The 15,485-nt window shown below is 49.0% G+C and overlaps 52 non-coding genes across 52 annotated transcripts; all 52 read left to right on the forward strand.

The window, feature by feature from the left end:
• The first annotated feature begins 242 nt into the window (after positions 1–242).
• On the forward strand, positions 243–314 carry trnap-agg (transfer RNA proline (anticodon AGG)). The gene has a single exon. It is a non-coding gene; the product is annotated as a tRNA-Pro (tRNA).
• A 170-nt stretch (positions 315–484) lies between these two features.
• trnap-agg (transfer RNA proline (anticodon AGG)) lies at positions 485–556 on the forward strand. Its single transcript has one exon. It is a non-coding gene; the product is annotated as a tRNA-Pro (tRNA).
• A 170-nt stretch (positions 557–726) lies between these two features.
• Positions 727–798, forward strand: trnap-agg (transfer RNA proline (anticodon AGG)). Its single transcript has one exon. It is a non-coding gene; the product is annotated as a tRNA-Pro (tRNA).
• Positions 799–987: 189 nt separating this feature from the next.
• On the forward strand, positions 988–1,059 carry trnap-cgg (transfer RNA proline (anticodon CGG)). The gene has a single exon. It is a non-coding gene; the product is annotated as a tRNA-Pro (tRNA).
• Positions 1,060–1,232: 173 nt separating this feature from the next.
• On the forward strand, positions 1,233–1,304 carry trnap-ugg (transfer RNA proline (anticodon UGG)). The gene has a single exon. It is a non-coding gene; the product is annotated as a tRNA-Pro (tRNA).
• Positions 1,305–1,594: 290 nt separating this feature from the next.
• On the forward strand, positions 1,595–1,666 carry trnap-agg (transfer RNA proline (anticodon AGG)). Its single transcript has one exon. It is a non-coding gene; the product is annotated as a tRNA-Pro (tRNA).
• A 170-nt stretch (positions 1,667–1,836) lies between these two features.
• Positions 1,837–1,908, forward strand: trnaa-agc (transfer RNA alanine (anticodon AGC)). Its single transcript has one exon. It is a non-coding gene; the product is annotated as a tRNA-Ala (tRNA).
• A 170-nt stretch (positions 1,909–2,078) lies between these two features.
• trnap-agg (transfer RNA proline (anticodon AGG)) lies at positions 2,079–2,150 on the forward strand. Its single transcript has one exon. It is a non-coding gene; the product is annotated as a tRNA-Pro (tRNA).
• A 189-nt stretch (positions 2,151–2,339) lies between these two features.
• trnap-cgg (transfer RNA proline (anticodon CGG)) lies at positions 2,340–2,411 on the forward strand. The gene has a single exon. It is a non-coding gene; the product is annotated as a tRNA-Pro (tRNA).
• Positions 2,412–2,584: 173 nt separating this feature from the next.
• Positions 2,585–2,656, forward strand: trnap-ugg (transfer RNA proline (anticodon UGG)). Its single transcript has one exon. It is a non-coding gene; the product is annotated as a tRNA-Pro (tRNA).
• Positions 2,657–2,946: 290 nt separating this feature from the next.
• On the forward strand, positions 2,947–3,018 carry trnap-agg (transfer RNA proline (anticodon AGG)). The gene has a single exon. It is a non-coding gene; the product is annotated as a tRNA-Pro (tRNA).
• A 170-nt stretch (positions 3,019–3,188) lies between these two features.
• trnaa-agc (transfer RNA alanine (anticodon AGC)) lies at positions 3,189–3,260 on the forward strand. Its single transcript has one exon. It is a non-coding gene; the product is annotated as a tRNA-Ala (tRNA).
• Positions 3,261–3,672: 412 nt separating this feature from the next.
• Positions 3,673–3,744, forward strand: trnap-agg (transfer RNA proline (anticodon AGG)). The gene has a single exon. It is a non-coding gene; the product is annotated as a tRNA-Pro (tRNA).
• A 189-nt stretch (positions 3,745–3,933) lies between these two features.
• On the forward strand, positions 3,934–4,005 carry trnap-ugg (transfer RNA proline (anticodon UGG)). The gene has a single exon. It is a non-coding gene; the product is annotated as a tRNA-Pro (tRNA).
• A 173-nt stretch (positions 4,006–4,178) lies between these two features.
• Positions 4,179–4,250, forward strand: trnap-ugg (transfer RNA proline (anticodon UGG)). The gene has a single exon. It is a non-coding gene; the product is annotated as a tRNA-Pro (tRNA).
• Positions 4,251–4,540: 290 nt separating this feature from the next.
• Positions 4,541–4,612, forward strand: trnap-agg (transfer RNA proline (anticodon AGG)). Its single transcript has one exon. It is a non-coding gene; the product is annotated as a tRNA-Pro (tRNA).
• A 170-nt stretch (positions 4,613–4,782) lies between these two features.
• Positions 4,783–4,854, forward strand: trnap-agg (transfer RNA proline (anticodon AGG)). Its single transcript has one exon. It is a non-coding gene; the product is annotated as a tRNA-Pro (tRNA).
• Positions 4,855–5,024: 170 nt separating this feature from the next.
• Positions 5,025–5,096, forward strand: trnap-agg (transfer RNA proline (anticodon AGG)). The gene has a single exon. It is a non-coding gene; the product is annotated as a tRNA-Pro (tRNA).
• A 189-nt stretch (positions 5,097–5,285) lies between these two features.
• On the forward strand, positions 5,286–5,357 carry trnap-cgg (transfer RNA proline (anticodon CGG)). The gene has a single exon. It is a non-coding gene; the product is annotated as a tRNA-Pro (tRNA).
• A 539-nt stretch (positions 5,358–5,896) lies between these two features.
• On the forward strand, positions 5,897–5,968 carry trnap-agg (transfer RNA proline (anticodon AGG)). Its single transcript has one exon. It is a non-coding gene; the product is annotated as a tRNA-Pro (tRNA).
• A 170-nt stretch (positions 5,969–6,138) lies between these two features.
• On the forward strand, positions 6,139–6,210 carry trnaa-agc (transfer RNA alanine (anticodon AGC)). The gene has a single exon. It is a non-coding gene; the product is annotated as a tRNA-Ala (tRNA).
• A 170-nt stretch (positions 6,211–6,380) lies between these two features.
• trnap-agg (transfer RNA proline (anticodon AGG)) lies at positions 6,381–6,452 on the forward strand. Its single transcript has one exon. It is a non-coding gene; the product is annotated as a tRNA-Pro (tRNA).
• A 189-nt stretch (positions 6,453–6,641) lies between these two features.
• Positions 6,642–6,713, forward strand: trnap-ugg (transfer RNA proline (anticodon UGG)). Its single transcript has one exon. It is a non-coding gene; the product is annotated as a tRNA-Pro (tRNA).
• A 173-nt stretch (positions 6,714–6,886) lies between these two features.
• Positions 6,887–6,958, forward strand: trnap-ugg (transfer RNA proline (anticodon UGG)). The gene has a single exon. It is a non-coding gene; the product is annotated as a tRNA-Pro (tRNA).
• Positions 6,959–7,248: 290 nt separating this feature from the next.
• On the forward strand, positions 7,249–7,320 carry trnap-agg (transfer RNA proline (anticodon AGG)). Its single transcript has one exon. It is a non-coding gene; the product is annotated as a tRNA-Pro (tRNA).
• A 170-nt stretch (positions 7,321–7,490) lies between these two features.
• Positions 7,491–7,562, forward strand: trnap-agg (transfer RNA proline (anticodon AGG)). Its single transcript has one exon. It is a non-coding gene; the product is annotated as a tRNA-Pro (tRNA).
• A 170-nt stretch (positions 7,563–7,732) lies between these two features.
• Positions 7,733–7,804, forward strand: trnap-agg (transfer RNA proline (anticodon AGG)). Its single transcript has one exon. It is a non-coding gene; the product is annotated as a tRNA-Pro (tRNA).
• A 189-nt stretch (positions 7,805–7,993) lies between these two features.
• Positions 7,994–8,065, forward strand: trnap-cgg (transfer RNA proline (anticodon CGG)). Its single transcript has one exon. It is a non-coding gene; the product is annotated as a tRNA-Pro (tRNA).
• A 173-nt stretch (positions 8,066–8,238) lies between these two features.
• Positions 8,239–8,310, forward strand: trnap-ugg (transfer RNA proline (anticodon UGG)). Its single transcript has one exon. It is a non-coding gene; the product is annotated as a tRNA-Pro (tRNA).
• Positions 8,311–8,600: 290 nt separating this feature from the next.
• trnap-agg (transfer RNA proline (anticodon AGG)) lies at positions 8,601–8,672 on the forward strand. The gene has a single exon. It is a non-coding gene; the product is annotated as a tRNA-Pro (tRNA).
• Positions 8,673–8,842: 170 nt separating this feature from the next.
• On the forward strand, positions 8,843–8,914 carry trnaa-agc (transfer RNA alanine (anticodon AGC)). The gene has a single exon. It is a non-coding gene; the product is annotated as a tRNA-Ala (tRNA).
• Positions 8,915–9,084: 170 nt separating this feature from the next.
• Positions 9,085–9,156, forward strand: trnap-agg (transfer RNA proline (anticodon AGG)). The gene has a single exon. It is a non-coding gene; the product is annotated as a tRNA-Pro (tRNA).
• Positions 9,157–9,345: 189 nt separating this feature from the next.
• trnap-ugg (transfer RNA proline (anticodon UGG)) lies at positions 9,346–9,417 on the forward strand. Its single transcript has one exon. It is a non-coding gene; the product is annotated as a tRNA-Pro (tRNA).
• A 173-nt stretch (positions 9,418–9,590) lies between these two features.
• On the forward strand, positions 9,591–9,662 carry trnap-ugg (transfer RNA proline (anticodon UGG)). The gene has a single exon. It is a non-coding gene; the product is annotated as a tRNA-Pro (tRNA).
• A 294-nt stretch (positions 9,663–9,956) lies between these two features.
• On the forward strand, positions 9,957–10,028 carry trnap-agg (transfer RNA proline (anticodon AGG)). Its single transcript has one exon. It is a non-coding gene; the product is annotated as a tRNA-Pro (tRNA).
• Positions 10,029–10,198: 170 nt separating this feature from the next.
• trnaa-agc (transfer RNA alanine (anticodon AGC)) lies at positions 10,199–10,270 on the forward strand. The gene has a single exon. It is a non-coding gene; the product is annotated as a tRNA-Ala (tRNA).
• A 170-nt stretch (positions 10,271–10,440) lies between these two features.
• trnap-agg (transfer RNA proline (anticodon AGG)) lies at positions 10,441–10,512 on the forward strand. The gene has a single exon. It is a non-coding gene; the product is annotated as a tRNA-Pro (tRNA).
• A 189-nt stretch (positions 10,513–10,701) lies between these two features.
• On the forward strand, positions 10,702–10,773 carry trnap-ugg (transfer RNA proline (anticodon UGG)). The gene has a single exon. It is a non-coding gene; the product is annotated as a tRNA-Pro (tRNA).
• A 173-nt stretch (positions 10,774–10,946) lies between these two features.
• trnap-ugg (transfer RNA proline (anticodon UGG)) lies at positions 10,947–11,018 on the forward strand. The gene has a single exon. It is a non-coding gene; the product is annotated as a tRNA-Pro (tRNA).
• A 290-nt stretch (positions 11,019–11,308) lies between these two features.
• On the forward strand, positions 11,309–11,380 carry trnap-agg (transfer RNA proline (anticodon AGG)). Its single transcript has one exon. It is a non-coding gene; the product is annotated as a tRNA-Pro (tRNA).
• Positions 11,381–11,792: 412 nt separating this feature from the next.
• Positions 11,793–11,864, forward strand: trnap-agg (transfer RNA proline (anticodon AGG)). The gene has a single exon. It is a non-coding gene; the product is annotated as a tRNA-Pro (tRNA).
• Positions 11,865–12,053: 189 nt separating this feature from the next.
• On the forward strand, positions 12,054–12,125 carry trnap-cgg (transfer RNA proline (anticodon CGG)). Its single transcript has one exon. It is a non-coding gene; the product is annotated as a tRNA-Pro (tRNA).
• Positions 12,126–12,298: 173 nt separating this feature from the next.
• trnap-ugg (transfer RNA proline (anticodon UGG)) lies at positions 12,299–12,370 on the forward strand. The gene has a single exon. It is a non-coding gene; the product is annotated as a tRNA-Pro (tRNA).
• A 290-nt stretch (positions 12,371–12,660) lies between these two features.
• Positions 12,661–12,732, forward strand: trnap-agg (transfer RNA proline (anticodon AGG)). Its single transcript has one exon. It is a non-coding gene; the product is annotated as a tRNA-Pro (tRNA).
• A 170-nt stretch (positions 12,733–12,902) lies between these two features.
• Positions 12,903–12,974, forward strand: trnaa-agc (transfer RNA alanine (anticodon AGC)). Its single transcript has one exon. It is a non-coding gene; the product is annotated as a tRNA-Ala (tRNA).
• Positions 12,975–13,144: 170 nt separating this feature from the next.
• Positions 13,145–13,216, forward strand: trnap-agg (transfer RNA proline (anticodon AGG)). Its single transcript has one exon. It is a non-coding gene; the product is annotated as a tRNA-Pro (tRNA).
• A 432-nt stretch (positions 13,217–13,648) lies between these two features.
• Positions 13,649–13,720, forward strand: trnap-ugg (transfer RNA proline (anticodon UGG)). Its single transcript has one exon. It is a non-coding gene; the product is annotated as a tRNA-Pro (tRNA).
• A 290-nt stretch (positions 13,721–14,010) lies between these two features.
• Positions 14,011–14,082, forward strand: trnap-agg (transfer RNA proline (anticodon AGG)). Its single transcript has one exon. It is a non-coding gene; the product is annotated as a tRNA-Pro (tRNA).
• Positions 14,083–14,252: 170 nt separating this feature from the next.
• Positions 14,253–14,324, forward strand: trnap-agg (transfer RNA proline (anticodon AGG)). Its single transcript has one exon. It is a non-coding gene; the product is annotated as a tRNA-Pro (tRNA).
• Positions 14,325–14,494: 170 nt separating this feature from the next.
• Positions 14,495–14,566, forward strand: trnap-agg (transfer RNA proline (anticodon AGG)). The gene has a single exon. It is a non-coding gene; the product is annotated as a tRNA-Pro (tRNA).
• A 434-nt stretch (positions 14,567–15,000) lies between these two features.
• On the forward strand, positions 15,001–15,072 carry trnap-ugg (transfer RNA proline (anticodon UGG)). Its single transcript has one exon. It is a non-coding gene; the product is annotated as a tRNA-Pro (tRNA).
• A 290-nt stretch (positions 15,073–15,362) lies between these two features.
• On the forward strand, positions 15,363–15,434 carry trnap-agg (transfer RNA proline (anticodon AGG)). Its single transcript has one exon. It is a non-coding gene; the product is annotated as a tRNA-Pro (tRNA).
• Positions 15,435–15,485: the final 51 nt, after the last annotated feature.

Genomic DNA, 15,485 nt, shown 5'->3' on the forward strand with positions numbered 1-15,485 from the left:
TTGTGCTGTGGAGATTTAGCCTCAGTTGGATGTTTATTTTTTCCCCCGTAGCCATCACATTGGGGCTTGTTGTTCTAGGGGAATGATTATCGCTTTGGGTGCGAGAGGTCCCGGGTTCAAATCCAGGACGAGCCCGCAGGCGTTATAGGTGCAATTTATTGAAATGTGTTAATTTTCAACTCTCGTCAGTGATCTAGAAAATTATGTTGTTGTTTTTTTCAACTAAATTCATAGCCAGTCAAGGCTCGTTGGTCTAGGGGTATGATTCTCGCTTAGGGTGCGAGAGGTCCCGGGTTCAAATCCCGGACGAGCCCTTCCCCACGCAAATATTTGTCATTATCATGTGCTTGTGTCAGCACTGTCTCACCTTTGCTGTACAGCATATAGCCGGCAGCTTTTCTGCAACTAAACACCACCACACCTCCCTTTCCTTTCAGATAAATATTGCTGCACAGAAGGCTCGACATAAGCTTTTGAGCAGCGTGGCTCGTTGGTCTAGGGGTATGATTTTCGCTTAGGGTGCGAGAGGTCCCGGGTTCAAATCCCGGAAGAGCCCTTTCCCACGCAACTTTCTGTCAGTATCATGTGTTTGTGTCAGCACTGTCTCTCCTTTGCTGTACAGCATGTAGCCGGCAGCTTTTCTGCAACTCAACACCACCCGACCTGCCTTTCCTTTCAGCTAAATATTGCTGCACAAAACGCTCGACAAAAGCGTTTGTGCAGCGTGGCTCGTTGGTCTAGGGGTATGATTCTCGCTTAGGGTGCGAGAGGTCCCGGGTTCAAATCCCGGACGAGCCCTCTGTTCTGTGAAACTCTGCAACTTTTGCTGCTAGCTGCCACCGGTGAACTGCTGCAGTTTGTTACCCAGGACTTACTTTAGGAAATGTTGATGCGCAGTGGAACCAAGCTGAAATATTGGTCTTCCCTGCAGACCACTCTAAATATTTGTGTGAAGAAAGGCACCGAATAAAAGGTACCCTTGGCCCAGGCTCGTTGGTCTAGGGGTATGATTCTCGCTTCGGGTGCGAGAGGTCCCGGGTTCAACTCCCGGACGAGCCCTTCTATCCGAAAGAAACGCCAGACTTCACTGCAAGATTCGACGCTAACGAAACAAACAAAGACGAAACTCTTTTGTTAGCATTGAAGGAAAAGAGCCAATTTTGAACCAGATTTTTTACTTGCTCAGGCCTGCAAGTGGTCCTGTCAAAATAAGACCCAGCAGAGCACTCAGCGGCTCGTTGGTCTAGGGGTATGATTCTCGCTTTGGGTGCGAGAGGTCCCGGGTTCAAATCCCGGACGAGCCCTTTTGTGCTTCCTCACCAATTCTTTGTCGGCCTCACTGTCTAACGCCTTTGTGCTGTGGAGATTTAGCCTCAGTTGGATGTTTATTTTTTCCCCCGTAGCCATCACATTGGGGCTTGTTGTTCTAGGGGAATGATTATCGCTTTGGGTGCAAGAGGTCCCGGGTTCAAATCCTGGACGAGCCCGCAGGCTTTATAGGTGCATTTCATTGAAATGTGTTAATTTTCAACTCTCGTCAGTGATCTAGAAAATTATGTTGTTGTTTTTTTCAACTAAATTCATAGCCAGTCAAGGCTCGTTGGTCTAGGGGTATGATTCTCGCTTAGGGTGCGAGAGGTCCCGGGTTCAAATCCCGGACGAGCCCTTCCCCACGCAAATATTTGTCATTATCATGTGCTTGTGTCAGCACTGTCTCACCTTTGCTGTACAGCATATAGCCGGCAGCTTTACTGCAACTAAACACCACCACACCTCCCTTTCCTTTCAGATAAATATTGCTGCACAGAAGGCTCGACATAAGCTTTTGAGCAGCGTGGCTCGTTGGTCTAGGGGTATGATTCTCGCTTAGCGTGCGAGAGGTCCCGGGTTCAAATCCCGGAAGAGCCCTTTCCCACGCAACTTTCTGTCAGTATCATGTGTTTGTGTCAGCACTGTCTCTCCTTTGCTGTACAGCATGTAGCCGGCAGCTTTTCTGCAACTCAACACCACCCGACCTGCCTTTCCTTTCAGCTAAATATTGCTGCACAAAACGCTCGACAAAAGCGTTTGTGCAGCGTGGCTCGTTGGTCTAGGGGTATGATTCTCGCTTAGGGTGCGAGAGGTCCCGGGTTCAAATCCCGGACGAGCCCTCTGTTCTGTGAAACTCTGCAACTTTTGCTGCTAGCTGCCACCGGTGAACTGCTGCAGTTTGTTACCCAGGACTTACTTTAGGAAATGTTGATGCGCAGTGGAACCAAGCTGAAATATTGGTCTTCCCTGCAGACCACTCTAAATATTTGTGTGAAGAAAGGCACCGAATAAAAGGTACCCTTGGCCCAGGCTCGTTGGTCTAGGGGTATGATTCTTGCTTCGGGTGCGAGAGGTCCCGGGTTCAACTCCCGGACGAGCCCTTCTTTCCGAAAGAAACGACAGACTTCACTGCAAGAATCGACGCTAACGAAACAAACAAAGACGAAACTCTTTTGTTAGCATTGAAGGAAAAGAGCCAATTTTGAACCAGATTTTTTACTTGCTCAGGCCTGCAAGGGGTCCTGACCAAATAAGACCCAGGAGAGCACTCAGCGGCTCGTTGGTCTAGGGGTATGATTCTCGCTTTGGGTGCGAGAGGTCCCGGGTTCAAATCCCGGACGAGCCCTTTTGTGCTTCCTCACCAATTCTTTGTCGGCCTCACTGTCTAACGCCTTTGTGCTGTGGAGATTTAGCCTCAGTTGGATGTTTATTTTTTCCCCCGTAGCCATCACATTGGGGCTTGTTGTTCTAGGGGAATGATTATCGCTTTGGGTGCGAGAGGTCCCGGGTTCAAATCCAGGACGAGCCCGCAGGCGTTATAGGTGCATTTCATTGAAATGTGTTAATTTTCAACTCTCGTCAGTGATCTAGAAAATTATGTTGTTGTTTTTTTCAACTAAATTCATAGCCAGTCAAGGCTCGTTGGTCTAGGGGTATGATTCTCGATTAGGGTGCGAGAGGTCCCGGGTTCAAATCCCGGACGAGCCCTTCCCCACGCAAATATTTGTCATTATCATGTGCTTGTGTCAGCACTGTCTCACCTTTGCTGTACAGCATATAGCCGGCAGCTTTACTGCAACTAAACACCACCACACCTCCCTTTCCTTTCAGATAAATATTGCTGCACAGAAGGCTCGACATAAGCTTTTGAGCAGCGTGGCTCGTTGGTCTAGGGGTATGATTCTCGCTTAGCGTGCGAGAGGTCCCGGGTTCAAATCCCGGAAGAGCCCTTTCCCACGCAACTTTCTGTCAGTATCATGTGTTTGTGTCAGCACTGTCTCTCCTTTGCTGTACAGCATGTAGCCGGCAGCTTTTCTGCAACTCAACACCACCCGACCTGCCTTTCCTTTCAGATAAATATTGCTGCACAGAAGGCTCGACATAAGCTTTTGAGCAGCGTGGCTCGTTGTTCTAGGGGTATGATTCTCGCTTAGCGTGCGAGAGGTCCCGGGTTCAAATCCCGGAAGAGCCCTTTCCCACGCAACTTTCTGTCAGTATCATGTGTTTGTGTCAGCACTGTCTCTCCTTTGCTGTACAGCATGTAGCCGGCAGCTTTTCTGCAACTCAACACCACCCGACCTGCCTTTCCTTTCAGCTAAATATTGCTGCACAAAACGCTCGACAAAAGCGTTTGTGCAGCGTGGCTCGTTGGTCTAGGGGTATGATTCTCGCTTAGGGTGCGAGAGGTCCCGGGTTCAAATCCCGGACGAGCCCTCTGTTCTGTGAAACTCTGCAACTTCTGCTGCTAGCTGCCACCGGTGAACTGCTGCAGTTTGTTACCCAGGACTTACTTTAGGAAATGTTGATGCGCAGTGGAACCAAGCTGAAATATTGGTCTTCCCTGCAGACCACTCTAAATATTTGTGTGAAGAAAGGCACCGAATAAAAGGTACCCTTGGCCTTGGCTCGTTGGTCTAGGGGTATGATTCTCGCTTTGGGTGCGAGAGGTCCCGGGTTCAAATCCCGGATGAGCCCTTCTTTCCGAAAGTAACGCCAGACTTCACTGCAAGAATCGACGCTAACGAAACAAACAAAGACGAAACTCTTTTGTTAGCATTGAAGGAAAAGAGCCAATTATAAACCAGATTTTTTACTTGCTCAGGCCTGCAATGGGTCCTGACCAAATAAGTCCCAGGAGAGCACTCAGCGGCTCGTTGGTCTAGGGGTATGATTCTCGCTTTGGGTGCGAGAGGTCCCGGGTTCAAATCCCGGACGAGCCCTTTTGTGCTTCCTCACCAATTCTTTGTCGGCCTCACTGTCTAACGCCTTTGTGCTGTGGAGATTTAGCCTCAGTTGGATGTTTATTTTTTCCCCCGTAGCCATCACATTGGGGCTTGTTGTTCTAGGGGAATGATTATCGCTTTGGGTGCGAGAGGTCCCGGGTTCAAATCCAGGACGAGCCCGCAGGCGTTATAGGTGCAATTTATTGAAATGTGTTAATTTTCAACTCTCGTCAGTGATCTAGAAAATTATGTTGTTGTTTTTTTCAACTAAATTCATAGCCAGTCAAGGCTCGTTGGTCTAGGGGTATGATTCTCGCTTAGGGTGCGAGAGGTCCCGGGTTCAAATCCCGGACGAGCCCTTCCCCACGCAAATATTTGTCATTATCATGTGCTTGTGTCAGCACTGTCTCACCTTTGCTGTACAGCATATAGCCGGCAGCTTTTCTGCAACTAAACACCACCACACCTCCCTTTCCTTTCAGATAAATATTGCTGCACAGAAGGCTCGACATAAGCTTTTGAGCAGCGTGGCTCGTTGGTCTAGGGGTATGATTTTCGCTTAGGGTGCGAGAGGTCCCGGGTTCAAATCCCGGAAGAGCCCTTTCCCACGCAACTTTCTGTCAGTATCATGTGTTTGTGTCAGCACTGTCTCTCCTTTGCTGTACAGCATGTAGCCGGCAGCTTTTCTGCAACTCAACACCACCCGACCTGCCTTTCCTTTCAGCTAAATATTGCTGCACAAAACGCTCGACAAAAGCGTTTGTGCAGCGTGGCTCGTTGGTCTAGGGGTATGATTCTCGCTTAGGGTGCGAGAGGTCCCGGGTTCAAATCCCGGACGAGCCCTCTGTTCTGTGGAACTCTGCAACTTTTGCTGCTAGCTGCCACCGGTGAACTGATGCAGTTTGTTACCCAGGACTTACTTTAGGAAATGTTGATGCACAGTGGAACCAAGCTGAAATATTGGTCTTCCCTGCAGACCACTCTAAATATTTGTGTGAAGAAAGGCACCGAATAAAAGGTACCCTTGGCCCAGGCTCGTTGGTCTAGGGGTATGATTCTCGCTTCGGGTGCGAGAGGTCCCGGGTTCAACTCCCGGACGAGCCCTTCTATCCGAAAGAAACGCCAGACTTCACTGCAAGATTCGACGCTAACGAAACAAACAAAGACGAAACTCTTTTGTTAGCATTGAAGGAAAAGAGCCAATTTTGAACCAGATTTTTTACTTGCTCAGGCCTGCAAGTGGTCCTGTCAAAATAAGACCCAGCAGAGCACTCAGCGGCTCGTTGGTCTAGGGGTATTATTCTCGCTTTGGGTGCGAGAGGTCCCGGGTTCAAATCCCGGACCAGCCCTTTTGTGCTTCCTCACCAATTCTTTGTCGGCCTCACTGTCTAACGCCTTTGTGCTGTGGAGATTTAGCCTCAGTTGGATGTTTATTTTTTCCCCCGTAGCCATCACATTGGGGCTTGTTGTTCTAGGGGAATGATTATCGCTTTGGGTGCAAGAGGTCCCGGGTTCAAATCCTGGACGAGCCCGCAGGCTTTATAGGTGCATTTCATTGAAATGTGTTAATTTTCAACTCTCGTCAGTGATCGATCTAGAAAATTATGTTGTTGTTTTTTTCAACTAAATTCATAGCCAGTCAAGGCTCGTTGGTCTAGGGGTATGATTCTCGCTTAGGGTGCGAGAGGTCCCGGGTTCAAATCCCGGACGAGCCCTTCCCCACGCAAATATTTGTCATTATCATGTGCTTGTGTCAGCACTGTCTCACCTTTGCTGTACAGCATATAGCCGGCAGCTTTACTGCAACTAAACACCACCACACCTCCCTTTCCTTTCAGATAAATATTGCTGCACAGAAGGCTCGACATAAGCTTTTGAGCAGCGTGGCTCGTTGGTCTAGGGGTATGATTCTCGCTTAGCGTGCGAGAGGTCCCGGGTTCAAATCCCGGAAGAGCCCTTTCCCACGCAACTTTCTGTCAGTATCATGTGTTTGTGTCAGCACTGTCTCTCCTTTGCTGTACAGCATGTAGCCGGCAGCTTTTCTGCAACTCAACACCACCCGACCTGCCTTTCCTTTCAGCTAAATATTGCTGCACAAAACGCTCGACAAAAGCGTTTGTGCAGCGTGGCTCGTTGGTCTAGGGGTATGATTCTCGCTTAGGGTGCGAGAGGTCCCGGGTTCAAATCCCGGACGAGCCCTCTGTTCTGTGAAACTCTGCAACTTCTGCTGCTAGCTGCCACCGGTGAACTGCTGCAGTTTGTTACCCAGGACTTACTTTAGGAAATGTTGATGCGCAGTGGAACCAAGCTGAAATATTGGTCTTCCCTGCAGACCACTCTAAATATTTGTGTGAAGAAAGGCACCGAATAAAAGGTACCCTTGGCCTTGGCTCGTTGGTCTAGGGGTATGATTCTCGCTTTGGGTGCGAGAGGTCCCGGGTTCAAATCCCGGATGAGCCCTTCTTTCCGAAAGTAACGCCAGACTTCACTGCAAGAATCGACGCTAACGAAACAAACAAAGACGAAACTCTTTTGTTAGCATTGAAGGAAAAGAGCCAATTATAAACCAGATTTTTTACTTGCTCAGGCCTGCAATGGGTCCTGACCAAATAAGTCCCAGGAGAGCACTCAGCGGCTCGTTGGTCTAGGGGTATGATTCTCGCTTTGGGTGCGAGAGGTCCCGGGTTCAAATCCCGGACGAGCCCTTTTGTGCTTCCTCACCAATTCTTTGTCGGCCTCACTGTCTAACGCCTTTGTGCTGTGGAGATTTAGCCTCAGTTGGATGTTTATTTTTTCCCCCGTAGCCATCACATTGGGGCTTGTTGTTCTAGGGGAATGATTATCGCTTTGGGTGCGAGAGGTCCCGGGTTCAAATCCAGGACGAGCCCGCAGGCGTTATAGGTGCAATTTATTGAAATGTGTTAATTTTCAACTCTCGTCAGTGATCTAGAAAATTATGTTGTTGTTTTTTTCAACTAAATTCATAGCCAGTCAAGGCTCGTTGGTCTAGGGGTATGATTCTCGCTTAGGGTGCGAGAGGTCCCGGGTTCAAATCCCGGACGAGCCCTTCCCCACGCAAATATTTGTCATTATCATGTGCTTGTGTCAGCACTGTCTCACCTTTGCTGTACAGCATATAGCCGGCAGCTTTTCTGCAACTAAACACCACCACACCTCCCTTTCCTTTCAGATAAATATTGCTGCACAGAAGGCTCGACATAAGCTTTTGAGCAGCGTGGCTCGTTGGTCTAGGGGTATGATTTTCGCTTAGGGTGCGAGAGGTCCCGGGTTCAAATCCCGGAAGAGCCCTTTCCCACGCAACTTTCTGTCAGTATCATGTGTTTGTGTCAGCACTGTCTCTCCTTTGCTGTACAGCATGTAGCCGGCAGCTTTTCTGCAACTCAACACCACCCGACCTGCCTTTCCTTTCAGCTAAATATTGCTGCACAAAACGCTCGACAAAAGCGTTTGTGCAGCGTGGCTCGTTGGTCTAGGGGTATGATTCTCGCTTAGGGTGCGAGAGGTCCCGGGTTCAAATCCCGGACGAGCCCTCTGTTCTGTGGAACTCTGCAACTTTTGCTGCTAGCTGCCACCGGTGAACTGATGCAGTTTGTTACCCAGGACTTACTTTAGGAAATGTTGATGCACAGTGGAACCAAGCTGAAATATTGGTCTTCCCTGCAGACCACTCTAAATATTTGTGTGAAGAAAGGCACCGAATAAAAGGTACCCTTGGCCCAGGCTCGTTGGTCTAGGGGTATGATTCTCGCTTCGGGTGCGAGAGGTCCCGGGTTCAACTCCCGGACGAGCCCTTCTATCCGAAAGAAACGCCAGACTTCACTGCAAGATTCGACGCTAACGAAACAAACAAAGACGAAACTCTTTTGTTAGCATTGAAGGAAAAGAGCCAATTTTGAACCAGATTTTTTACTTGCTCAGGCCTGCAAGTGGTCCTGTCAAAATAAGACCCAGCAGAGCACTCAGCGGCTCGTTGGTCTAGGGGTATGATTCTCGCTTTGGGTGCGAGAGGTCCCGGGTTCAAATCCCGGACGAGCCCTTTTGTGCTTCCTCACCAATTCTTTGTCGGCCTCACTGTCTAACGCCTTTGTGCTGTGGAGATTTAGCCTCAGTTGGATGTTTATTTTTTCCCCCGTAGCCATCACATTGGGGCTTGTTGTTCTAGGGGAATGATTATCGCTTTGGGTGCAAGAGGTCCCGGGTTCAAATCCTGGACGAGCCCGCAGGCTTTATAGGTGCATTTCATTGAAATGTGTTAATTTTCAACTCTCGTCAGTGATCTAGAAAATTATGTTGTTGTTTTTTTCAACTAAATTCATAGCCAGTCAAGGCTCGTTGGTCTAGGGGTATGATTCTCGCTTAGGGTGCGAGAGGTCCCGGGTTCAAATCCCGGACGAGCCCTTCCCCACGCAAATATTTGTCATTATCATGTGCTTGTGTCAGCACTGTCTCACCTTTGCTGTACAGCATATAGCCGGCAGCTTTACTGCAACTAAACACCACCACACCTCCCTTTCCTTTCAGATAAATATTGCTGCACAGAAGGCTCGACATAAGCTTTTGAGCAGCGTGGCTCGTTGGTCTAGGGGTATGATTCTCGCTTAGCGTGCGAGAGGTCCCGGGTTCAAATCCCGGAAGAGCCCTTTCCCACGCAACTTTCTGTCAGTATCATGTGTTTGTGTCAGCACTGTCTCTCCTTTGCTGTACAGCATGTAGCCGGCAGCTTTTCTGCAACTCAACACCACCCGACCTGCCTTTCCTTTCAGCTAAATATTGCTGCACAAAACGCTCGACAAAAGCGTTTGTGCAGCGTGGCTCGTTGGTCTAGGGGTATGATTCTCGCTTAGGGTGCGAGAGGTCCCGGGTTCAAATCCCGGACGAGCCCTCTGTTCTGTGAAACTCTGCAACTTCTGCTGCTAGCTGCCACCGGTGAACTGCTGCAGTTTGTTACCCAGGACTTACTTTAGGAAATGTTGATGCGCAGTGGAACCAAGCTGAAATATTGGTCTTCCCTGCAGACCACTCTAAATATTTGTGTGAAGAAAGGCACCGAATAAAAGGTACCCTTGGCCTTGGCTCGTTGGTCTAGGGGTATGATTCTCGCTTTGGGTGCGAGAGGTCCCGGGTTCAAATCCCGGATGAGCCCTTCTTTCCGAAAGTAACGCCAGACTTCACTGCAAGAATCGACGCTAACGAAACAAACAAAGACGAAACTCTTTTGTTAGCATTGAAGGAAAAGAGCCAATTATAAACCAGATTTTTTACTTGCTCAGGCCTGCAATGGGTCCTGACCAAATAAGTCCCAGGAGAGCACTCAGCGGCTCGTTGGTCTAGGGGTATGATTCTCGCTTTGGGTGCGAGAGGTCCCGGGTTCAAATCCCGGACGAGCCCTTTTGTGCTTCCTCACCAATTCTTTGTCGGCCTCACTGTCTAACGCCTTTGTGCTGTGGAGATTTAGCCTCAGTTGGATGTTTATTTTTTCCCCCGTAGCCATCACATTGGGGCTTGTTGTTCTAGGGGAATGATTATCGCTTTGGGTGCGAGAGGTCCCGGGTTCAAATCCAGGACGAGCCCGCAGGCGTTATAGGTGCAATTTATTGAAATGTGTTAATTTTCAACTCTCGTCAGTGATCGATCTAGAAAATTATGTTGTTGTTTTTTTCAACTAAATTCATAGCCAGTCAAGGCTCGTTGGTCTAGGGGTATGATTCTCGCTTAGGGTGCGAGAGGTCCCGGGTTCAAATCCCGGACGAGCCCTTCCCCACGCAAATATTTGTCATTATCATGTGCTTGTGTCAGCACTGTCTCACCTTTGCTGTACAGCATATAGCCGGCAGCTTTACTACAACTAAACACCACCACACCTCCCTTTCCTTTCAGATAAATATTGCTGCACAGAAGGCTCGACATAAGCTTTTGAGCAGCGTGGCTCGTTGGTCTAGGGGTATGATTCTCGCTTAGCGTGCGAGAGGTCCCGGGTTCAAATCCCGGAAGAGCCCTTTCCCACGCAACTTTCTGTCAGTATCATGTGTTTGTGTCAGCACTGTCTCTCCTTTGCTGTACAGCATGTAGCCGGCAGCTTTTCTGCAACTCAACACCACCCGACCTGCCTTTCCTTTCAGCTAAATATTGCTGCACAAAACGCTCGACAAAAGCGTTTGTGCAGCGTGGCTCGTTGGTCTAGGGGTATGATTCTCGCTTAGGGTGTGAGAGGTCCCGGGTTCAAATCCCGGACGAGCCCTCTGTTCTGTGAAACTCTGCAACTTCTGCTGCTAGCTGCCACCGGTGAACTGCTGCAGTTTGTTACCCAGGACTTACTTTAGGAAATGTTGATGCGCAGTGGAACCAAGCTGAAATATTGGTCTTCCCTGCAGACCACTCTAAATATTTGTGTGAAGAAAGGCACCGAATAAAAGGTACCCTTGGCCTTGGCTCGTTGGTCTAGGGGTATGATTCTCGCTTTGGGTGCGAGAGGTCCCGGGTTCAAATCCCGGATGAGCCCTTCTTTCCGAAAGTAACGCCAGACTTCACTGCAAGAATCGACGCTAATGAAACAAACAAAGACGAAACTCTTTTGTTAGCATTGAAGGAAAAGAGCCAATTATAAACCAGATTTTTTACTTGCTCAGGCCTGCAATGGGTCCTGACCAAATAAGTCCCAGGAGAGCACTCAGCGGCTCGTTGGTCTAGGGGTATGATTCTCGCTTTGGGTGCGAGAGGTCCCGGGTTCAAATCCCGGACGAGCCCTTTTGTGCTTCCTCACCAATTCTTTGTCGGCCTCACTGTCTAACGCCTTTGTGCTGTGGAGATTTAGCCTCAGTTGGATGTTTATTTTTTCCCCCGTAGCCATCACATTGGGGCTTGTTGTTCTAGGGGAATGATTATCGCTTTGGGTGCGAGAGGTCCCGGGTTCAAATCCAGGACGAGCCCGCAGGCGTTATAGGTGCAATTTATTGAAATGTGTTAATTTTCAACTCTCGTCAGTGATCTAAAAAATTATGTTGTTGTTTTTTTCAACTAAATTCATAGCCAGTCAAGGCTCGTTGGTCTAGGGGTATGATTCTCGCTTAGGGTGCGAGAGGTCCCGGGTTCAAATCCCGGACGAGCCCTTCCCCACGCAAATATTTGTCATTATCATGTGCTTGTGTCAGCACTGTCTCACCTTTGCTGTACAGCATATAGCCGGCAGCTTTTCTGCAACTAAACACCACCACACCTCCCTTTCCTTTCAGATAAATATTGCTGCACAGAAGGCTCGACATAAGCTTTTGAGCAGCGTGGCTCGTTGGTCTAGGGGTATGATTTTCGATTAGGGTGCGAGAGGTCCCGGGTTCAAATCCCGGAAGAGCCCTTTCCCACGCAGCTTTCTGTCAGTATCATGTGTTTGTGTCAGCACTGTCTCTCCTTTGCTGTACAGCATGTAGCCGGCAGCTTTTCTGCAACTCAACACCACCCGACCTGCCTTTCCTTTCAGCTAAATATTGCTGCACAAAACGCTCGACAAAAGCGTTTGTGCAGCGTGGCTCGTTGGTCTAGGGGTATGATTCTCGCTTAGGGTGCGAGAGGTCCCGGGTTCAAATCCCGGACGAGCCCTCTGTTCTGTGAAACTCTGCAACTTTTGCTGCTAGCTGCCACCGGTGAACTGCTGCAGTTTGTTACCCAGGACTTACTTTAGGAAATGTTGATGCGCAGTGGAACCAAGCTGAAATATTGGTCTTCCCTGCAGACCACTCTAAATATTTGTGTGAAGAAAGGCACCGAATAAAAGGTACCCTTGGCCCAGGCTCGTTGGTCTAGGGGTATGATTCTTGCTTCGGGTGCGAGAGGTCCCGGGTTCAACTCCCGGACGAGCCCTTCTTTCCGAAAGAAACGACAGACTTCACTGCAAGAATCGACGCTAACGAAACAAACAAAGACGAAACTCTTTTGTTAGCATTGAAGGAAAAGAGCCAATTTTGAACCAGATTTTTTACTTGCTCAGGCCTGCAAGGGGTCCTGACCAAATAAGACCCAGGAGAGCACTCAGCGGCTCGTTGGTCTAGGGGTATGATTCTCGCTTTGGGTGCGAGAGGTCCCGGGTTCAAATCCCGGACGAGCCCTTTTGTGCTTCCTCACCAATTCTTTGTCGGCCTCACTGTCTAACGCCTTTGTGCTGTGGAGATTTAGCCTCAGTTGGATGTTTATTTTTTCCCCCGTAGCCATCACATTGGGGCTTGTTGTTCTAGGGGAATGATTATCGCTTTGGGTGCGAGAGGTCCCGGGTTCAAATCCAGGACGAGCCCGCAGGCGTTATAGGTGCATTTCATTGAAATGTGTTAATTTTCAACTCTCGTCAGTGATCTAGAAAATTATGTTGTTGTTTTTTTCAACTAAATTCATAGCCAGTCAAGGCTCGTTGGTCTAGGGGTATGATTCTCGCTTAGGGTGCGAGAGGTCCCGGGTTCAAATCCCGGACGAGCCCTTCCCCACGCAAATATTTGTCATTATCATGTGCTTGTGTCAGCACTGTCTCACCTTTGCTGTACAGCATATAGCCGGCAGCTTTTCTGCAACTAAACACCACCACACCTCCCTTTCCTTTCAGATAAATATTGCTGCACAGAAGGCTCGACATAAGCTTTTGAGCAGCGTGGCTCGTTGGTCTAGGGGTATGATTCTCGCTTAGCGTGCGAGAGGTCCCGGGTTCAAATCCCGGAAGAGCCCTTTCCCACGCAACTTTCTGTCAGTATCATGTGTTTGTGTTCGCACTGTCTCTCCTTTGCTGTACAGCATGTAGCCGGCAGCTTTTCTGCAACTCAACACCACCCGACCTGCCTTTCCTTTCAGCTAAATATTGCTGCACAAAACGCTCGACAAAAGCGTTTGTGCAGCGTGGCTCGTTGGTCTAGGGGTATGATTCTCGCTTAGGGTGCGAGAGGTCCCGGGTTCAAATCCCGGACGAGCCCTCTGTTCTGTGAAACTCTGCAACTTTTGCTGCTAGCTGCCACCGGTGAACTGCTGCAGTTTGTTACCCAGGACTTACTTTAGGAAATGTTGATGCGCAGTGGAACCAAGCTGAAATATTGGTCTTCCCTGCAGACCACTCTAAATATTTGTGTGAAGAAAGGCACCGAATAAAAGGTACCCTTGGCCTTGGCTCGTTGGTCTAGGGGTATGATTCTCGCTTTGGGTGCGAGAGGTCCCGGGTTCAAATCCGTAGAGCCCTTCTTTCCGAAAGTAACGCCAGACTTCACTGCAAGAATCGACGCTAACGAAACAAACAAAGACGAAACTCTTTTGTTAGCATTGAAGGAAAAGAGCCAATTATAAACCAGATTTTTTACTTGCTCAGGCCTGCAATGGGTCCTGACCAAATAAGTCCCAGGAGAGCACTCAGCGGCTCGTTGGTCTAGGGGTATGATTCTCGCTTTGGGTGCGAGAGGTCCCGGGTTCAAATCCCGGACGAGCCCTTTTGTGCTTCCTCACCAATTCTTTGTCGGCCTCACTTTCTAACGCCTTTGTGCTGTGGAGATTTAGCCTCAGTTGGATGTTTATTTTTTCCCCCGTAGCCATCACATTGGGGCTTGTTGTTCTAGGGGAATGATTATCGCTTTGGGTGCGAGAGGTCCCGGGTTCAAATCCAGGACGAGCCCGCAGGCGTTATAGGTGCAATTTATTGAAATGTGTTAATTTTCAACTCTCGTCAGTGATCTAGAAAATTATGTTGTTGTTTTTTTCAACTAAATTCATAGCCAGTCAAGGCTCGTTGGTCTAGGGGTATGATTCTCGCTTAGGGTGCGAGAGGTCCCGGGTTCAAATCCCGGACGAGCCCTTCCCCACGCAAATATTTGTCATTATCATGTGCTTGTGTCAGCACTGTCTCACCTTTGCTGTACAGCATATAGCCGGCAGCTTTTCTGCAACTAAACACCACCACACCTCCCTTTCCTTTCAGATAAATATTGCTGCACAGAAGGCTCGACATAAGCTTTTGAGCAGCGTGGCTCGTTGGTCTAGGGGTATGATTTTCGCTTAGGGTGCGAGAGGTCCCGGGTTCAAATCCCGGAAGAGCCCTTTCCCACGCAACTTTCTGTCAGTATCATGTGTTTGTGTCAGCACTGTCTCTCCTTTGCTGTACAGCATGTAGCCGGCAGCTTTTCTGCAACTCAACACCACCCGACCTGCCTTTCCTTTCAGCTAAATATTGCTGCACAAAACGCTCGACAAAAGCTTTTGTGCAGCGTGGCTCGTTGGTCTAGGGGTATGATTCTCGCTTAGGGTGCGAGAGGTCCCGGGTTCAAATCCCGGACGAGCCCTCTGTTCTGTGAAACTCTGCAACTTTTGCTGCTAGCTGCCACCGGTGAACTGCTGCAGTTTGTTACCCAGGACTTACTTTAGGAAATGTTGATGCGCAGTGGAACCAAGCTGAAATATTGGTCTTCCCTGCAGACCACTCTAAATATTTGTGTGAAGAAAGGCACCGAATAAAAGGTACCCTTGGCCCAGGCTCGTGGGTCTAGGGGTATGATTCTAGCTTCGGGTGCGAGAGGTCCCGGGTTCAACTCCCGGACGAGCCCTTCTTTCCGAAAGAAACGACAGACTTCACTGCAAGAATCGACGCTAACGAAACAAACAAAGACGAAACTCTTTTGTTAGCATTGAAGGAAAAGAGCCAATTTTGAACCAGATTTTTTACTTGCTCAGGCCTGCAAGGGGTCCTGACCAAATAAGACCCAGGAGAGCACTCAGCGGCTCGTTGGTCTAGGGGTATGATTCTCGCTTTGGGTGCGAGAGGTCCCGGGTTCAAATCCCGGACGAGCCCTTTTGTGCTTCCTCACCAATTCTTTGTCGGCCTCACTGTCTAACGCCTTTGTGCTGTGGAGATTTAGCCTCAGTTGGATGTTTATTTTTTCCCCCGTAGCCATCACATTGGGGCTTGTTGTTCTAGGGGAATGATTATCGCTTTGGGTGCGAGAGGTCCCGGGTTCAAATCCAGGACGAGCCCGAAGGCGTTATAGGTGCATTTCATTGAAATGTGTTAATTTTCAACTCTCGTCAGTGATCTAGAAAATTATGTTGTTGTTTTTTTCAACTAAATTAATAGCCAGTCAAGGCTCGTTGGTGTAGGGGTATGATTCTCGCTTAGGGTGCGAGAGGTCCCGGGTTCAAATCCCGGACGAGCCCTTCCCCACGCAAATATTTGTCATTATCATGTGCTTGTGTCAGCACTGTCTC

The sequence above is a fragment of the Alosa pseudoharengus genome, unplaced genomic scaffold (assembly GCF_046254945.1).
Source record: "Alosa pseudoharengus isolate Yale_2024_CS ecotype anadromous, Long Island Sound unplaced genomic scaffold, YU_APseudo_1.1 YU_APseudo_1.1_scf_6, whole genome shotgun sequence".
Taxonomy (NCBI): domain Eukaryota; kingdom Metazoa; phylum Chordata; class Actinopteri; order Clupeiformes; family Clupeidae; genus Alosa; species Alosa pseudoharengus.